The 19,392-nt window shown below is 49.4% G+C and overlaps 1 pseudogene across 1 annotated transcript in view; it reads right to left on the bottom strand.

Moving 5' to 3' along the window:
* Positions 1-1,189: 1,189 nt before the first annotated feature.
* Positions 1,190-19,392, bottom strand: part of LOC149427518 (AN1-type zinc finger protein 6-like) — a 40,837-nt pseudogene continuing 22,634 nt past the window's right edge. Inside the window, exons 3-6 of the transcript XR_016311262.1 lie at positions 14,143-14,245; positions 10,914-10,996; positions 2,843-2,955; positions 1,190-1,320 (exon numbers count right to left, since the gene is read on the bottom strand). The product of XR_016311262.1 is annotated as an AN1-type zinc finger protein 6-like (transcript). The remainder of the gene's footprint in view (positions 1,321-2,842; positions 2,956-10,913; positions 10,997-14,142; positions 14,246-19,392) is intronic.

Raw genomic sequence — 19,392 nt, 5'->3', positions numbered from 1 at the left:
ATGACGCTACGCCGAGTAGATGGATACCAAACGTGTCGCGCTTTAAAACTGGGTGCGCCTGTGGAATAGTGCCAAACTACGGTACCTAAAAATCTCCATAGGTGATGCATTAAAAGCCTTTACAGGTTACACAGAAACATTGCGCTCGCTCCGACGTTCGCGGCGATAATCGTTTAAATATGCGTGCGCCACTTGCGAGTAAACACGAGGAGAGGGGGTGCCCTTTTTTTTTTTATTAACTTTATTGCTAGAACAAGGGATGAACGACATCCTTTGTGGAAGCATTGGCCGTGTCAGGACCTCTTTATGGAGAGATCTGTAGTCTATCATACCCCAAATCTCTCTTCCGGCCTCCATTGCAGCTGATCAGACAAGGACTGGTCTGATTGGCTGTTTTTCTGGCCGCTAATGGCCATGTAAACAAACGGAAACCGAAAGTGACAAAATCATCATTGCTTCCAGTTTTGGGGTCAAAGAAGAGGAACGTCGTCAGTTTCTCTATGTGTAGCGCAGCCGTCGCTGCCACAATCTGATGGGACAGCCTGGCAATGGGTCGGTGGGGGGGGGGCCCTTAGTGAGACTCTGGTTTCTTGTACATTGCTGGATCGAGATCGGGCTCAGGTAAGAACAAATTTTGCTCTGGGAGGGGGGATGCATGCAGAAGGGTTACTACCTTAAGGCTCGGTTCACATCTGTGCGGGTGGTGCCGCTGTGGATCCGCACAAAAATCCGTGTAGCCGCACCACCCGCGCAGAGAAATGCGGACCCGCGGACAGGTGCCATTAATTCTAATGGCACGCCGCCTGCACTGGAAAATGCAACTGTACTGGGAACCAAGACTGCGTTTTCAGAAGTGCGGGGACTTCTCTGCGTGTCACGGGAGTCCATTCGAATGAATGTGCTCTTATGCCCGCGCAAAACGCAGCCCGCACAGATGTGAACCCGGGGTAATGCAGAGAATGCGTTCAGGTAAAAAACCCTCTGCCTTTAGAACCGCGTTAGAAAAACCCCGAGTCCCAGTTTGAGGACGTTAAACATGAACCTTAATGGGAATGCCGGCTCTTTAAACCAGCAGTGAACATAAAAACATAGAAAAAAAAGTGACCGCAGACCTAGAGGGCCATAGAGTCTGGACATTTTGGGGTTTTTTTTCTTTTTTAACTTGTTCATCTGAATATAGATCAGTTACCAGGCTTTCTATAAGCGCCAGCACTGCCTGGAACACGAAGCATGAGAAGCCCCCAACAGCTTGTTTAAAGGGACAGACCACAACCTCATCAATATCCATGTTTAACGTTGGGAAACTGGAGCAGAAGGTCGCTTTAAAGCAGAACGTTACCCATAATAACTGGATAAAAATAATGTTCTTTAACGAGGAATTCCACCATAATGATTATGCTACCAATTTGCCGGAGGCCAGAGCCCCTGAGCAGCAGTAAATCGTTAGGGGACACACAGACACGGACACACACCCCTACCTCTTAATATCAGGCCCCCACAGCTCTGCATTTGGGGGGGGGGGGCACTAAGCTGAGCGCAGGAGGCACAGCTCTGCACTGGATGTAGGGCGGGAGCTGCAAGAGTTAACTTTCCAGATGCAGGGCGGTCCTACCCACCAATCATTTACTGGTTAATATGAAACAGCTCCCGCCCCCTGCAATGCAGAGCTGTGCCTCCCGCACTCGGCTTCTTACCACCCCCCCAAAGCACAGCTGAACCTCCAGCACTCGGCTTATTAACCCCCCACCCCAAAGCAGAGCTGAGCCTCCTGCACTCGGCCTATTACCACCCCCCCAAAGCACAGCTGAACCTCCCGCACTCTGCTCATTACCCCCTCCCCCCCATCAATGCATCGCTGTGCCTCCCGCACTCTGTTCATTACCCCCCCCCCCATCAATGCATCGCTGTGCCTCCCGCACTCTGCTCATTACCCCCTCCCCCCCATCAATGCATCGCTGTGCCTCCCGCACTCTGTTCATTACCCCCTCCCCCCCCCCATCAATGCATCGCTGTGCCTCCCGCACTCTGCTCATTACCCCCTCCCCCCCATCAATGCATCGCTGTGCCTCCCGCACTCTGCTCATTACCCCCTCCCCCCCATCAATGCATCGCTGTGCTTCCCTCACATGGCTTATTACCCCCCCCCCCCCCCCATCAATGCATCGCTGTGCCTCCCGCACTCTGCTCATTACCCCCTCCCCCCCATCAATGCATCGCTGTGCCTCCCGCACTCTGCTCATTACCCCCTCCCCCCCCCCATCAATGCATCGCTGTGCCTCCCGCACTCTGCTCATTACCCCCTCCCCCCCATCAATGCATCGCTGTGCCTCCCGCACTCTGCTCATTACCCCCTCCCCCCCATCAATGCATCGCTGTGCTTCCCTCACATGGCTTATTACCCCCCCCCCCCCCATCAATGCATCGCTGTGCCTCCCGCACTCTGCTCATTACCCCCTCCCCCCCCCATCAATGCATCGCTGTGCCTCCCGCACTCTGCTCATTACCCCCTCCCCCCCCATCAATGCATCGCTGTGCCTCCCGCACTCTGCTCATTACCATCCTGTCTCCCAACATGCAGAGAACACAGAGGATAGGGAATAAAATCGGCTCCTAATCGCCGAGACCCCGGGTCCGGATGGGACTGTGGCTCGGTCCAGGTCGCGCTCCACCATTTAGTGATGCCTGCTATAAGATGTCTGCATAAACCCCCTAAACATTACATATCTGAAAGCAATCTTCAGGCTTAAAAATTATTTTCAAACATATTTAAAACAAAAAAAACAAAAACACGCAAAGAAAGCAACTCTGGCAGCGAAAACAAAGCTGAGCGCAAGCGACGTACCTGTAAGTCCGACCTTCTTGCGGCACAAGTTGCAGCGGTTCTTTTTAGCTTGGCCTTGGCAGGAGAGCTCGCTTGCTCTTCAGAAGAGTTTTGTGCGCTGTCTGATGGAGAAGCTACAAGAAAATGAATGGACATGATGTAAAATGGCGGCCTCCATGCTACGCCTTCCCTATGCTGGGATTGAACCCCCAACAGTCACTTACCGTCAGCACCGTCTATCATCCGCGCTCTCCCATTCTGCTTTCTATTGCCCCTTCTTACAACACTGCGCTGACTTCCCCCCCCCCTTTTCTACGCTTGAAATACTGAAACCTGAGAGCAGGGGCGGACTGACCATTTGGAAACTCGGGCACTGCCCGAGGGCCCGGGGTCAGTAGGGGGCCCCATGAGATGCCCCTGGTACCTTTTTCACAGGCTTTTTTGAGTTTGGGCAAGGACACAGGGGCCCCATGATCCCCTATTGCCGGGGGGCCCCATGAGTTGTCAGTCCGCCCCTGCCTGAGAGCCGGTCAGAGCAACCTGGACCATCCAACATCAACACCTTCCATGGCTATTCAGAGTAAAGCCCCATTTGCCAGCAGTCACTGCACCCCAATTACAAACCCGATGAACACCCCAATCCCGGAACTGGCTTATCAAATCGTTACCAAAGATTTCACATGCAAACATGACTGAATGGGGTTATTTACTACACTTGGAGAGTGCAAAAACTGGGGCAACTCTGCATAGTAACCAATCAGCTTCCAGGTTTTATTCCCAAAGTTTAATTGAACAAACTGACGTTAGAAGCTGATTGGCCGCCGTGCTCCAGTTTTAGTAAATCTCCCCCAATGTGCTCCATGGGGTTCCTCAACTTGTGTCCTGGAGGACCATTACTGGGCTTCCGTCAATGCAAACCATGAACGTCTCTTATTTGCGCCCTTTGGTTTAATAAGGTGTAGCTATATCCCGAATGGTTTGAGTTTTGGATAGAACAAGGAATGGTTAAACCTTTCAGGCTTTTTGGATGTCTGTTTACCATTACTTCTCGTCCCAAACACAACAGGAAGTTGGAGGAAATCTCCCAAAGTGAGGGAAATAGGGCTGTTAAAGGGGAACTTCACTCAAAAGCACAGTTGCCAAGTGGTTAGCACTTCTACCTAGCAGCACTAGGGTCATCGATTTGAACCTCCATTACAGCACCACCTGCCTGGAGTTTGCATATTCTCCCTGTGCAGGTTTCCTCCCACACTCTAAAGACATGCTGCTCTAAAGAGCAGAGGTTACTAAAGGGGGGAGGACAACTTCTGCTTCTGATCGCCTTGGCGATCGCAGCGTAAGTGGGAGCGAGTAACTATCAAATTCAGGTACCTGTTCCCCCCCCACAGGTGCCAATCCTTAATGGGGAGCGGGGACCAGTCATTAAAGTGGAGCTCCACCCAAAAGGGGAAGTTCTGCTTTAACCAGCATTCACTACATCCGCTCTCCCCGGACCCCGCATTCACTACATCCCCTCTCCCCGGACCCCGCATTCACTACATCCCCTCTCCCCGGACCCCGCATTCACTACATCCCCTCTCCCCGGACCCCGCATTCACTACATCCGCTCTCCCCGGACCCCGCATTCACTACATCCCCTCTCCCCGGACCCCGCATTCACTACATCCCCTCTCCCCGGACCCCGCATTCACTACATCCCCTCTCCCCGGACCCCGCATTCACTACATCCGCTCTCCCCGGACCCCGCATTCACTACATCCGCTCTCCCCGGACCCCGCATTCACTACATCCGCTCTCCCCGGACCCCGCATTCACTATATCCGCTCTCCCCGGACCCCGCATTCACCGTATCCGCTCTCCCCGGACCCCGCATTCACCGTATCTGGTCTCCCACAGTACACAGAACATGGAAATGCAAGAAAAATATATATAAAATAAGAATAAGAATAATAATAATTACTACACTCCCTCGGCCTCAGAGATTCTGCTCTCTCCTGGCTCTCATCCTACCTGTCACAACGCTCTTTCAGCGTTACCTATAATGCTACCACCTCCCCCTCACTCCCCCTCTCTGTTGGGGTCCCTCAAGGCTCTGTCCTCGAGCCCCTTCTCTTCTCCATCTACACCTCCTCCCTTGGCCAACTCATACACTCTCACGGCTTCAACTACCACCTCTATGCCGACGACACACAAATCTATCTCTCAACCCCCCACCTCACCCCCTCGGTCTCCGCCCCCCACCTCACCCCCTTGGTCTCAGCCCGAATCACAAACCTACTGAGCGACATATCAGAATGGATGTCGCTCCACTTCCTTAAACTGAATCTCTCCAAAACCGAGCTCCTTGTCTTCCCCCCAGCCCGAACCCCACCCCCCATTGACTTCTACATCACATCCAACAACGCCAATATCAAACCCGCTCCGCAGGCCAGAGTACTTGGTGTCATTCTGGACTCCAACCTATCCTTCCAGCCCCAAGTCCAATCTTTAACAAACTCATGCAGACTCCACCCCCGCAACATGCAGACTCCACCCCCGCAACATGCAGACTCCACCCCCGCAACATGCAGACTCCACCCCCGCAACATCGCCAAAATCCGCACGTTCCTAACCCCAGAAACCACTAAACAGCTCATCCACTCCCTCATCATATCACGACTGGACTACTGCAACTCCCTCCTCACTGGCCTGCCTCGCCGCTGGCTATCCCCGCTTCAGTCCATCCTGAATACGGCTGCCAGACTCATTCACCTTTCCAAACGCTCCGTTTCCGCCACCCCCCTCTGCCAATCCCTCCACTGGCTTCCGATTGCGCAACGGATCAAATTCAAAATCCTAACACTGACGTACAAAGCCGTCCACCATACTGCCCCGAACTACATCACTGACCTAATATCCAAGTACCACCCAACACGCACGCTCCGCTCCTCACAAGACCTCCTCTCTAGCTCCCTGGTCTCCTCCTCCCATGCCCGCCTCCAGGACTTCTCCAGGGTGTCACCCATCCTCTGGAACTCCCTGCCCCAACCCATCAGATTATCACCTACTCTCCTCTCCTTTAGGCGCACCCTGAAAACCCACCTCTTCAGGGAAGCCTACCCCACCCCCTGCTAACTTGCTGACCTCCTCCACTCTTCCTACCACTCCATCCCCCACAGCTATCTCCTCCTGTGCCACCATCCCCTCCCTCCTAGATTGTAAGCTCCAAAGAGCAGGGCCCTCGATCCCCTCATGTTTTGCATTGTATTGGTATTGTTCTGTCACATGTTCTGTCCCCCTTTGTAATGTACAGCGCTGAGTGAACTATCGGCGCTTTATAAATACTGTATAATAATAATAATAATAATAATAATAATAATAATGTTTTCTTCCCTTACAAACAAAGAAACAAAAACAACCACCACCACCCACCAAAAACAACCAAAAAAACCCCACAAGGATGTTAATGGATACACGCTTTTTTTAAAAATGAGTTTTCTTCCTTTCAAAAGAATGGATGTTAACAGATACAGACATTAACTGATGTAAGCCGGTGATAATACGGAACACCCGTGTGAAGGAGGCCTTCATGGTCCGGAATTTATGCGCAGCACTGGTTTTTTTGTTTTTCTTTTTTTCCCCAATTTCTAACAATGGAAATACAGAACCTCCTACTACTCTATCAAACACACAGGCAAAACAACAGGTTTTGTCTGGAGTCAGGATTTAAATACCTTCAATGGATGATCTCACGGCGACTCATTCTGAATAATCTGTAATTACATCGCATTCTTCTTATTCTACAGATGAGGAACTCGCAGAGCAAACCCAATCATTTACCTGGGGCCATCCTCAGCATACCTGGTCTATGCACTCATGTAATACCCATCAGCTGAGAACAATGGAGGATTCGATGACACGATGGAACATTATATGGGTGCAGTACATGGTTACATTTTAATAAATCTTAAGTCCACGTGGAATTCGTTTGACCCCGGAATTAGAAGGGCCCAGTTCTCTGCATGGACACTTCCTGCTGTTCAGCAACTGAAAGCCAGAACAGAGGTATTGTTAGAGAAGTGTCTGCAGGAGCCTGACATTGCACCCGCCATCCACTGACCGCAAGTGGCACACTCTGCAGGCTCCTGTGTAAAACACACACACACACACACACACACACACACACACACACCTCGATTTATGAATTTAATCCGTTCTCTGAGACGTTTCGTAAAGCGAAAAATTCATAAGCTAAAATGCGGTTTCCCATAAGAATGCACTGAAAATCAATAATCCAAATTGGGCGGCACAGTGGCTAAATGGTTAGCACTTTCGCCTGGCAGTACTCGGGTCACTGATTCAAATCCCAACCACGGCTCCACCTGCCTGGAGTTTGCATGTTCTCCCTGTGTCTGCGTGGGTTTCCTCCAGGTACACCCGTTTCCTCTCACACTCCAAAAGACATGCTGGGAGGTTCATTGGATCCTGCCTAAAATTGCCCCTAGTATGTGTATGTATGAATGTGAGTTAGGGACCTTAGATTGTACGCTCCTCGGGGGTGGGGAGTGATGTGAATGTACAATATAGATGTAAAGCGCTGCGTAAAATTGACAGCGCTATATAAGTACCTGAAATAATAAATAAATAATCCATTCCACAGGTCAGGAATAAAAAAAAAAAAAAAGTATCATTTAGCTCCATGGAAAGTGACAGCTAATTCTGTGAGCTATAGTGAAGGAAAGAAAAAAAAAAAAAAAGTGTACCAACATACACTTTGTATTGTAAAAAAAAAAAAAATTCGTAACCCGGAGGTACGTGGAGAGATTTACAGGTGAAACTCAAAAAATTGGAATATCATTTATTCATTTATTTCAGTGCAGCAACTTAAAAGGTGAAACTAATATATGAGACTCATTACATGCAAAGCAAGATAGTTCCAGCCGTGATTTGTCATCATTGTGATGATTATGGCTTACAGCTCATGAAAACCCCAAATCCACAATCTCAGAAAATGAGAATATTCCATGCAATCAATAAAACACGGATTGTACATAGAACAATATCAGACCTCTGAAAAGTAGAAGCTGCATATGTACCCAGTACTTGGTTGGGGCCCCTTTTGCAGAAATTACTGCCTCAATGCGGCGTGGCATGGAAGCTATCAGCCTGTGGCACTGCTGAGGTGTTATGGAAGACCAGGATGCTTCAATAGCGGCCTTCAGCTCTGAGATGAGATGCAAAAGTTGCCCTCATCAGAAAAGAGGACTTTGGACCACCAAGCAGACCAGGTCTGTTTTTCTTTAGCCCAGGTAAGACGCTTCTGACGTTGTTTGTTGTTCAGGAGCGGCTTGACAAGAGGAATACGACATTTGAAGCCCATGTCCAGGATCTGTCTGTGTGTGGTGGCTCTTGATGCACTGACTCCAGCCTCAGTCCACTCCTTGTGAAAGTCCCCAACACTTTTGAATGGCCTTTTCCTGACAATCCTCTCCAGGCTGCGGTCATCCCTGCTGCTTGTGCACCTTTTTCTTCCACACTTTTCCCTTCCACATAACTTTCTATTAATGTGCTTTGATACGGCACTTTGGGAACATCCAACTTCTTCTGCAATTCCCTTTTGAGGCTTTCCCTCCTTATGGAGGGTGTCAGTGATGGTGTCAGGTCAGCAGTCTTTCCCATGATTGTGATTCCTACTGAACCAGACTGAGAGACCATTTAAAGGCTCAGGAACCCTTTGCGGGTGTTATGGCTGAATGAGCTGATTAGAGTGGGACACTTTGAGCCGAGATTATTCCACCTTTTCACAATATTCTCATTTTCTGAGATTGTGGATTTGGGGTTTTCATGAGCTGTAAGCCATAATCATCACAATGATGACAAATCACGGCTGGAACTATCTTGCTTTGCATGGAATGAATCTCATATATTAGTTTCACCTTTTAAGTTGCTGCACTGAAATAAATGAATGAATGAATGAATGCACCATATTCTCATTTTTTGAGTTTCACCTGTATACCTGACCAGATCAATCTCAGGAGTTTCATCGAGCTGATGCTAGACTCGTATTAAAGTCTTCCTTTAATTCTTTTTGTGTGTGTATACACACACACAAAATTAAAAAAAAAAAAAAAGTGTAAGCAAGTAGCAGAGAGGGTTGTTCATCAGTTTCAGCTGCTTTGGAGTTAATGAAATTAACAAAAGGTGCACTAGATGGGGAACAATGAGACGACCCCCAAAACAGGAATGGTTTTACAGGTAGAAGTCACTGACATTTTTTTCCCTACTCATCTTTTCTGACTGTCTTTCACTAGTTTTGCATTTGGCTCGGGTCAGTGTCACTACTGGTAGCATGAGGCCATACCTGGACCCTACAGAGGTTGCACAGTCAGTCCAACTCCTCCAGGATGGCCCATCAATATGTACCATTGCCAGAAGGTTTGCTGTGTCTCCCAGCACAGTCTCAAGAGCATGGAGGAGATTCCAGGAGACAGGCAGTTCCTCTAGGAGAGCTGGACAGGGCCGTAGAAGGTCCTTAACCCATCAGCAGGACCGGTATCTGCTCCTTTGTGCAAGGAGGAACAGGATGAGCCCTGCCAGAGCCCTACAAAATGACCTCCAGCAGGCCACTGGTGTGAATGTCTCTGACCAAACAATCAGAAACAGACTTCATGAGGGTGGCCTGAGGGCCCAACATCCTTTATTGGGCCCTGTGCTCACTGCCCGGCACCATAGAGCTGGATTGGCATTGGTCATTGAACACCAGAATTGTCAGGTCCACCACTGGCATCCTGGGCTTTTCACAGATGAGGGCAGGTTCCCCCTGAGCACATGTGACAGATGTGAAAGGGTCTGGAGAAGCCGTGGAGAACGTTCTGCTGCCTGTAACATGGTTCAGCATGACCGTTATGGTGGTGGGTCAGTGATGGTCTGGGGAGGCATATCCATGGAGGGACACACAGACCTCTACAGGCTAGACAATGGCCCCTGACTGCCATTAAGTATTGGGATGAAATCCTTGGACCCATTGTCAGACCCTACGCTGGTGCAGTGGGTCCTGGGTTCCTCCTGGTGCAGTGGGTCCTGGGTTCCTCCTGGTGCAGTGGGTCCTGGGTTCCTCCTGGTGCAGTGGGTCCTGGGTTCCTCCTGGTGCAGACAATGCCCGACCTCATGTGGGGAGCGTATACAGTTTTGCTAAGCGATGTGCTGGTTTTTATCTCCCTGCTTTGCGGGGAGATATTAACCGACACATTTCCATTGACAGAGATCTGTGTGGTTTATATTCACAGATCTCTGTCAGTTGCTCCACTGATTGCCAGGTACCGGCCATGAATCCCTGCCGGGACACGATGATTGATATGTACAGGAGCCAATGACAGTCCGGGTAGGTGGCTGCGCGTGCACGCTCCCTACTCGGAAATGCAGATGTATGTATACACAAGTAATTCTGCACAGATCAGCAGACCTGTAGCAGTAAAACCTCTATAGGTGGTCAGCAAGCGGTTAAACCCTGTCATCTGTCATTGCCACATCGAGAAGTAAAAGGACAGCACAAGGTGCCCAAAGGGAAATGTGGACAGCCCAACGTAAGGAAGCCAATTTGTTTTATATAGCCGCCCTTCACCGTCAAATGTGAAGTTCACAAAAAATGAGGCAAGTGGCTTAGTGCAGTGTAAGCCCATTGGAGGGCCGTGTTTGCCCACACAGAAATGCTCAGGTAATCCGTGCATCTCCACTCATCCATTCATCTCCATTGAGACCCAGCGGCTGCAGGGAAACAGCGGCTACTCCCAATGTGACATGTGTGCAAGTGGCCTGCACCCAGAGTCTCTGCATCCCAACTGACATTAATGGGACAGCCTGCACCAGGATGTACAGAACACCCCCTGTGTGGGTGAACACGGCCCTCACACGGGTGTATGATGTGGTATGTCCATGTGAACGAGGTCTAACAGCGTCCTATTCCTCGGGGAAGCTCTACGCACACAAGGGATCATCTAGGACCAAGCTGAAATATCCGGATGTATACGAATCACAATGCAAGGACACGCATCTCCCGTCATACATGCAGCCACAATAGACAACATTAGACACGCTTCAAAGTGTCAGATCTCACCTGGGGGCTCGTTTGTTTCAGAAGTTCTGTTCTCTGTGGTTTCAGCCGGTGAAGGGGACACAGATTCTGGAAGTGGCAAGGAACTAACAAAACAAAAAAACAAAAACAATCACAAAACTGCAACCATTAAAAACAGATACGCAATATGATATACACACTATATGGCCCCAAGTATGGTCCCCGCCCCCCATATATACACTATATGGCCCCAAGTATTGTCCCCGCCCCCCATATATACACTATATGGCCCCAAGTATTGTCCCCGCCCCCCATATATACACTATATGGCCCCAAGTATTGTCCCCGCCCCCTCATATATACACTATATGGCCCCAAGTATTGTCCCCGCCCCCCCATATATACACTATATTGCCCCAAGTATTGTCCCCGCCCCCCATATATACACTATATGGCCCCAAGTATTGTCCCCGCCCCCCCATATATACACTATATGGCCCCAAGTATTGTCCCCGCCCCCCCCTATATACACTATATGGCCCCAAGTATTGTCCCCGCCCCCCATATATACACTATATGGCCCCAAGTATTGTCCCCGCCCCCCATATATACACTATATGGCCCCAAGTATTGTCCCCGCCCCCCCCCTATATACACTATATGGCCCCAAGTATTGTCCCCGCCCCCCCCTATATACACTATATGGCCCCAAGTATTGTCCCCGCCCCCCCTATATACACTATATGGCCCCAAGTATTGTCCCCGCCCCCCCCTATATACACTATATGGCCCCAAGTATTGTCCCCGCCCCCCCCTATATACACTATATGGCCCCAAGTATTGTCCCCGCCCCCCCATATATACACTATATGGCCCCAAGTATTGTCTCCGCCCCCCCATATATACACTATATGGCCCCAAGTATTGTCCCCGCCCCCCCATATATACACTATATGGCCCCAAGTATTGTCCCCGCCCCCCCGTATATACACACTATATGGCCCCAAGTATTGTCCCCGCCCCCCCGTATATACACACTATATGGCCCCAAGTATTGTCCCCGCCCCCCCGTATATACACACTATATTGCCCCAAGTATTGTCCCCGCCCCCCCATATATACACTATATGGCCCCAAGTATTGTCCCCCCCCCCCCCGTATATACACACTATATTGCCCCAAGTATTGTCCCCCCCCCCGTATATACACTATATTACCCCAAGTATTTCCCCGCCCCCCCTTATATACACTATATTACCCCAAGTATTTCCCCGCCCCCCCTTATATACACTATATTACCCCAAGTATTTCCCCGCCCCCTTGTATACACTATATTGCCCCAAGTATTGTCCCCCCCCCCCCGTATATACATTACCCCAAGTATTGTCCTCGCCCCCTTATATACACTATATTGCTTAAAGTATTGTCCCCGCCCACCTATATTGCCCCAAGTATTGTCCCCGCCCCCCCCATATATACACTATATTGCCCCAAGTATTGTCCCCGCCCCCCTTATATACACACTATGTTCCCCAAGTATTGGGCCACCTGCCTTCCCACACACATGACCTTTAATGGCCCCTCCCAGTCTTAGTCCGTAGGGTTCAATATTGAGTTGGCCCCGCCCTTTGCAGCTATAACAGCTTCAACTCTTCTGGGAAGGCCGTCCACAAGGTTTAGGAGGGTGTCTATGGGAAGGTTGGACCATTCTTCCAGAAGCACATTTGTCAGGTCAGGCACTGATGTCGGGGGAGGAGGCCTGGCTCGCAGTCTCCGCTCTAATTCATCCCAAAGGTGTTCTATGGGGTTGAGGTCAGGACTCTGTGCAGGACAGTCAAGTTCCTCCACCCCAAACTGGCTCCTCCATGTCTTTATGGACCTTGCTTTGTGCACTGGTGTGCAGTCATGTTGGAGCAGGAAGGGGCCATCCCCAAACTCCTCCCACAAAGTTGGGAGCATGAAATTGTCCAAAATGTCGCCTTAAGAGTTCCCTTCACTGGAACTAGGGGGCCAAGCCCAGCCCCTGAAAAACAACCCCACACCATAATCCCCCCTCCACCAAACTTTACACTTGGCACAATGCAGTCAGGCAAGTACCGTTCTCCTGGCCACCGCCAAACCCAGACATGTCCATCGGATTGCCAGACAGAGAAGTGTGATTGGTCACTCCAGAGAACACGTCTCCACTGCTCTAGAGTCCAGTGGCGGCGTGCTTTACACCACGGCATCCGACACTTTGCATTGCACTTTGGTGATGGAAGGCTTGGATGCAGCTGCTCGGCCATGGAAACCCATTCCATGAAGCTCTCTACGCACTGTTGTTGGGCTCATCTGAAGGCCACACCAAGTTTGGAGGTCTTTAGCTATTGACTCTGCAGACAGTTGGTGACTTCTGCGCACTGTGCGCTTCAGCATGCGCTGACCCCGCCCTGTCATGTGACGTGGCCTACCACTTGGTAGCTGAGTGGCTGTTCCCAGTGGCTTCCACTTTGTTATAATCCCACTAACAGTTGAGCGTGGAATATTTAGTAGCCAGGAAATGTCACGGATGGACTTATTGCCCAGGTGGCCACCTATCACGGGACCACGCTTGGAGTCACTGAGCTCCTGAGAGCGACCCATTCTTTCACCAATAGAAGCCGTCTGCATGCCTAGGGGCTTGATTGTATACACCTGTGTCCATGGAGGGGATTGGAGCACCTGAATCACATGATTGGGAGGGGATTGGAGCACCTGAATCACATGATTGGGAGGGGATTGGAGCACCTGAATCACATGATTGGGAGGGGATTGGAGCACCTGAATCACATGATTGGGAGGGGATTGGAGCACCTGAATCACATGATTGGGAGGGGATTGGAGCACCTGAATCACATGATTGGGAGGGGATTGGAGCACCTGAATCACATGATTGGGAGGGGATTGGAGCACCTGAATCACATGATTGGGAGGGGATTGGAGCACCTGAATCACATGATTGGGAGGGGATTGGAGCACCTTAATCACATGATTGGGAGGGGATTGGAGCACCTTAATCACATGATTGGGAGGGGATTGGAGCACCTGAATCACATGATTGGGAGGGGATTGGAGCACCTGAATCACATGATTGGGAGGGGATTGGAGCACCTGAATCACATGATTTGGTGGGCGGGGACAATACTTTTGGCAATATAGTGTATTATGGGGCTGCTTATGACCAGCAAGATGTAGACAGGACTTTTGATTCAGCAGAATGCCCGTTATCTACTATGGGAGGAAGGACACTTACCTTGCTTGTGCTTGTGGCAACACGGACTCTTCTGGTTCAGATACCTGAGGTGTGACAGCCTGCTGCGATGAGGGAACCTCCACCCCACTCCCCATTGACACCACTAAAAAGCAAAAAAAAGAAAACAAAGAAGAGCAATATCATAAAATCTGGTAATCAATGCAGATACAATCTTATCCAAGTAACGTTGGCAGCTTACCTCTGAACTCTGGATTCCCAGGAGATCATAAATACTTTACAATCCCCAACCTACTTAAAAAAAAAAAAAAAAAAAAAGTAGTCCTTCCCTTGACCTGTGTTACTACTTTGTAGTGGTAAAGTTTACACATTCCAGCCTGAAACATTCCTATCAGTAAATGCATCACATAGATGTGCGGCAGCAAGGTGGCTTTCCTTTGCACCTCTGGGAAGCGGGGGGGGGGGGGGCGCACGCGTCCACCGCCCCGGCTGTGCTGTAATTAGGTGATTAGACATTGCACAAGTCAATCAGCGGGTCCCAGCCAATGACTGACGGCCAGGACCTGGTGATCTGCGAAGAGGCTGGCAGGACCGAGCTCTGTGTATGTAAACAATACAGAGGCCTGCGCTGTCAGCAGAGAGGTGCTGGTTTTGGTTTCCCTGAAATACAGGGGATAAAAAAAAAAAAATAAAAAATAAAAAATAAAAAAAAAAACACCCAACGCAGAAAAGCGCCTAAACGTGAGTTTATCAGCCGCAGTGTACATGGAGCCTTATTGAGATTTTTAACCAAAAATATGTAGAATACATTTAAGCCTCAATTTATAAAGAAAATTTTATTCTATTTTTTTTTTTTTTTTTTTATTTGATAAGTTTCATAGCAGAAAGTACTTTTTTTTTTTTTCTTCAAAATTGGTCGGTCTTTTTTTCATTTATCGCAAAAAACAAGAAAGTTTCAAAACCCCGTGGTGATCAAATACCACCAAAAGAAAGCTCCATTGGTGTGAAGAAAAAAAAAAAAATTCTATAAAAATGTAATTTGGGTACAGTGTTGCATGACCGTGCACTTCCCAGTTAAAGCAGCGCAGGGCTGAATAGCATAAAAAAAACAGACTGATCATTAAGGAGTTAAAATCTTCCAGAGGGCAAGTGGTACAGTGTTATATGACTGCACAATTCCCAGTTAAAGTAGCACAGTGCTGAATAGCAAAAAAAAAAAAATGGACTGATCATGAAGGGGGTAAAATCTTCCAGAGGGCAAGTGGTTAAAGTGGTTGTACACCCTTCCATATACCCAGTGAAGTGAATGGATGAAAAATCCTTCTATACGAGTTGTAACTGTTTATCTGCGGGTATTCTTTTCTCTACAGCCGTTTAAAGTGCTGAATTTATACAGGGGCAGAGAGTGGAAATTACATACTGCAGAACTCCATGAGGAGAGGTCGGAGATCTGATTGGAGGGAAGAGACCCCCTCCCCCTTCACACAGCTCACAGAAACAAAACTGAGGCTGTCAATCACAGGCTGTGTGCTGGAGCTCCCTTCTATCACCTTTTTATCTCTAGGTTTCAGGAAAACTTGCCAGAAGCGACTCATACTGATAGGGGAAGGAGACAGAATAGACAGTGCTCTGGATTAAGACAAGTGCACACAAGTTCATTCTTTGGTTTCACTGTTAAAGCGCAATTCCAGACACATTCAGATAAGTAGCACAGCCCCTTCTGCAACCTCCTAGCCCTAAAGTAGAAGCTCAAGTCAAAATCTAAAGGCTAAGCCTCCATTCTAAAAGTCTATCCTATCTACCCCAAGAAAAGGAAAGTTGTCTATACTGACCTATTCTGAAGCTATGCCAGTCACATGATCAGGTCCCAGCTTCAGTGCAGAGGAGGGACAGCCGACAATGGATGCCCCATAGTAAGCCTATGAATGACGTCATCTCGCAGGCTCTGCAGCTGTTGTCAGTGATCTCTCCTCTTCAGTGAAGCCGCTCCGGTCGGGTCACATGATCAGGTCCCAGCTTCAGTGTAGAGGGACAGCCGACAATGGATGCCCCATAGTAAGCCTATGAGCGACGTCATCTCGCAGGCTCTGCAGCTGTTGTCAGTGATCTCTCCTCTTCAGTGAAGCCGCTCCGGTCGGGTCACATGATCAGGTCCCAGCTTCAGTGTAGAGGGACAGCCGACAATGGATGCCCTATAGTAAGCCTATGAGCGACGTCATCTCGCAGGCTCTGCAGCTGTTGTCAGTGATCTCTCCTCTTCACTGAAGCCACCACTGGAGAGATCATGTGACAGGAGCAGCTTCAGAATAGGCAAGTACAGGCGTCTTTTCTTTCACAGGATAAATAACCGGCTGTACAGTCTAGAAACAACGAATCCAGAGTCGATTATGGAAACAATTGTTAACCATTTTCAGAATCATTTAGTTGCTGGTTGTGGTTGAAAATTAATGTCAATTTGATGCCACTAATGGATTAGAAAATCGAACGGTCCTAAAGCGATCGTAAACCGCAGGGAGAAAAAAAAATACAAAAAAAGTCGTGCAAAGTAATGCCACAATGTGCTGGACACGTCACATACTAGCAGATCACGTAGGACTTCACCTACAACGAAGCCCTCCAGCGACGCGTTGTCACCGCGTGGGAGTTCCGGGCCACGGCACATCCTGGGGAACCTACTCCGTATTGCTAAAAAGAATTCATAAATGGCATTGAAAACCAATTAATCTGTTCCGGAGGCCAGACAAAAGTAAAAAACACGTTTTATAAAGGGCACTTCCACTTCCAGTCCGGACGCTTCCCCCCCCCTTCCAGTCCGGGCGCTTTCCTTCCCTCCCCCCCCCTCCCCCCACCCCTTCCGGTCCGGACGCTTTCCTTCCCTCCCCCCCCCTCCCCCCCACCCCTTCCGGTCCAGGCGCTTTCCTTCCCTCCCCCCCCCTCCCCCCACCCCTTCCGGTCCGGACGCTTTCCTTCCCTCCCCCCCCCTCCCCCCCCCCCCTTCCGGTCCAGGCGCTTTCCTTCCCTCCCCCCCCCTCCCCCCACCCCTTCCGGTCCGGACGCTTCCCTTCCCTCCCCCCCCTCCCCTTCCGGTCCGGACGCTTCCCTTCCCTCCCCCCCCTCCCCCCACCCCTTCCGGTCCGGACGCTTCCCTTCCCTCCCCCCCCCCCCCCACCCCTTCCGGTCCGGACGCTTCCCTTCCCCCCCCCCCCCCCTCCCCTCCAGTCCGGACACTTTCCCCCCCCCCCCCCCCCCCCTTCCAGTCCGGACACTTTCCCCCCCCCCCCCTTCCAGTCCGGACACTTTCCCCCCCTTTCTGTCCAGGCCAAATTTCAGCTTTCAGCGCTATCACTCTGAATGACAATTGCGCGGTCATGCAACACATGAATTTAGCTTTTTTTGAGACAAAGCGTTATTTTGGTGGTATTTATTCACCACTGGGAATTTTTAAATTGTAAATGAAAAAATCCAAAAATTTTGAAAAAAAGCGATTTATAAAATTTTGCAAATATAATATTTCATCATAAATCTTGACCAAAATTTATTCTGTTATCTTTGTAGTAAAAAAAACAAAAAAAAACAAAAAAAAACAAGACAACCCAAATGAGTTTATAACCAAAAATTCTAATTTTTAAACTTTTTTTTACATTTTTATTTTTTACATACTGTCACCCTAGCAGTATAGTGTCACCGCGATCAAATACCACCGGAAAAAAAAAAGCTCCATTTGTGGGTAAAAAGGACGTAAATTTCATTTGAGTGCAGCGTTGCATGACCGCGCAACTGTCAGTTAAAGTAATGCAGTGCATTATTGCAAAAAAAAAAAAAAAAAAAAAATGGCCTGGTCAGGAAGGGGGGGGGGGGGGGGAAGAGGGGTGGGGAGAATACTCATGGAGGGGAACTGGTTAATCGAAACAATAGTCGGCCAACTAATCGATTATAAAAACAATTACTTGCAGCCGTAACCCCCCCGGTTCACATATATGCGGCCACGCAGGCCACGTTTTGCGCGGGCACGAGAGTCCCGGCACTTCTTTGGAAGACGCAGCCGAGGTTCTCAGTACGGTTGCGTTTCCCAGTGCGGGCGGCGTGGCGTTAGAACCAATGGTGCCCGCCCGCGGGTCCGCAGCGGCACCCCCTGCACAGACGTGAATCGAGGGTAATACAGTCCCTATAATCCATCGTGAAACACTTCGCATTAGTAAAGGATAAGTAGCAGTTTTTACAAGTTTTTTTTTTATGGTTTCTGTAAGGGGGGCAAAGTGTCCTCGATGGAAATCCCAGATTCTCAGCATACAAAGGACCTTGACCTATGCCCGAGCCGGAGCCCGAGCTAAGCCCCATCATGTCGGAGGGATCCGTCAGATACATGGGTGATGAATGGTGTATCTAACGTTCACATGTAACCTTCCCCTATTGAAGCTGTAATAGTTCATTTTAGGACGTGACAGGTGACTGTAAGGCTCCATTCACACCTCTGCGACCAATGAGAATGGTCTGTGCCTGGGGCAAACTGACCATTTGAGCACTCAGGCAATGCCCGAGGGCCCAGGGTCAGTAGGGGGCACCATGAAATACCCCTGGTGCCCTTTTATAGGTTTTCTTTGGGTGTGCTTTGAGTTTGGGCAAGGACACAGGGGCCCCATGATCCCCTATTGCCCGGGGGCCCCATGATCCCCTATTGCCCGGGGGCCCCATGATCCCCTATTGCCCGGGGGCCCCATGAGTTGTCAGTCCACCCCTGGTTTGTGCTCTACAAAGTCGCGACTCTGGAGGGTTTACATTGAAGTAAAATGAAAGTCGGACCAAAAAGTAGTGCAGGAACTACTTTCAAGATGCTGTGACCTGAAGTCGCACAGACGCGAGTTGTACTCATGGGAAACATGGGGTGCGACTTTCATGCGGCTCTGGAGGGTTTACATTGAAGTCTATGGCCCTCAATTCGGACCAAAAGCAGGTCACAGCAACTTGAAAGTTCCTGCACTAAAGTCGCACAGACGTGAAAAGTTACTCATGGGAAACATGGGGTGCAACTTTCATGCGACTCTGGACCCCAATGTGTGAATGGGCTCTAATGCCGGCCACAGACGGGATGAAAATCGACTGATTTTTCAGCCGAAAAAAAAAAAAAAAAAAGTCAGATTTTCGCACCGTTAGTGGGTTAATTGGTTGGCCGTTTTTCAGGGTTTTTGCACATTTTCTTTTTTGTTTTTTGTTTTTTTAAATCAGGCATGTTGGAAAATTCGCAACCGATTTTGACGATCGGCTGACTTCCCGGCAATGATGGGCAAATCAGCC

The sequence above is a fragment of the Staurois parvus genome, unplaced genomic scaffold, assembly GCF_062004578.1.
Source record: "Staurois parvus isolate SC_StPar_1 unplaced genomic scaffold, SC_StPar_1.0 ptg003690l, whole genome shotgun sequence".
Lineage (NCBI taxonomy): Eukaryota > Metazoa > Chordata > Amphibia > Anura > Ranidae > Staurois > Staurois parvus.
This window is presented reverse-complemented; position numbering and strand designations above follow the sequence as displayed.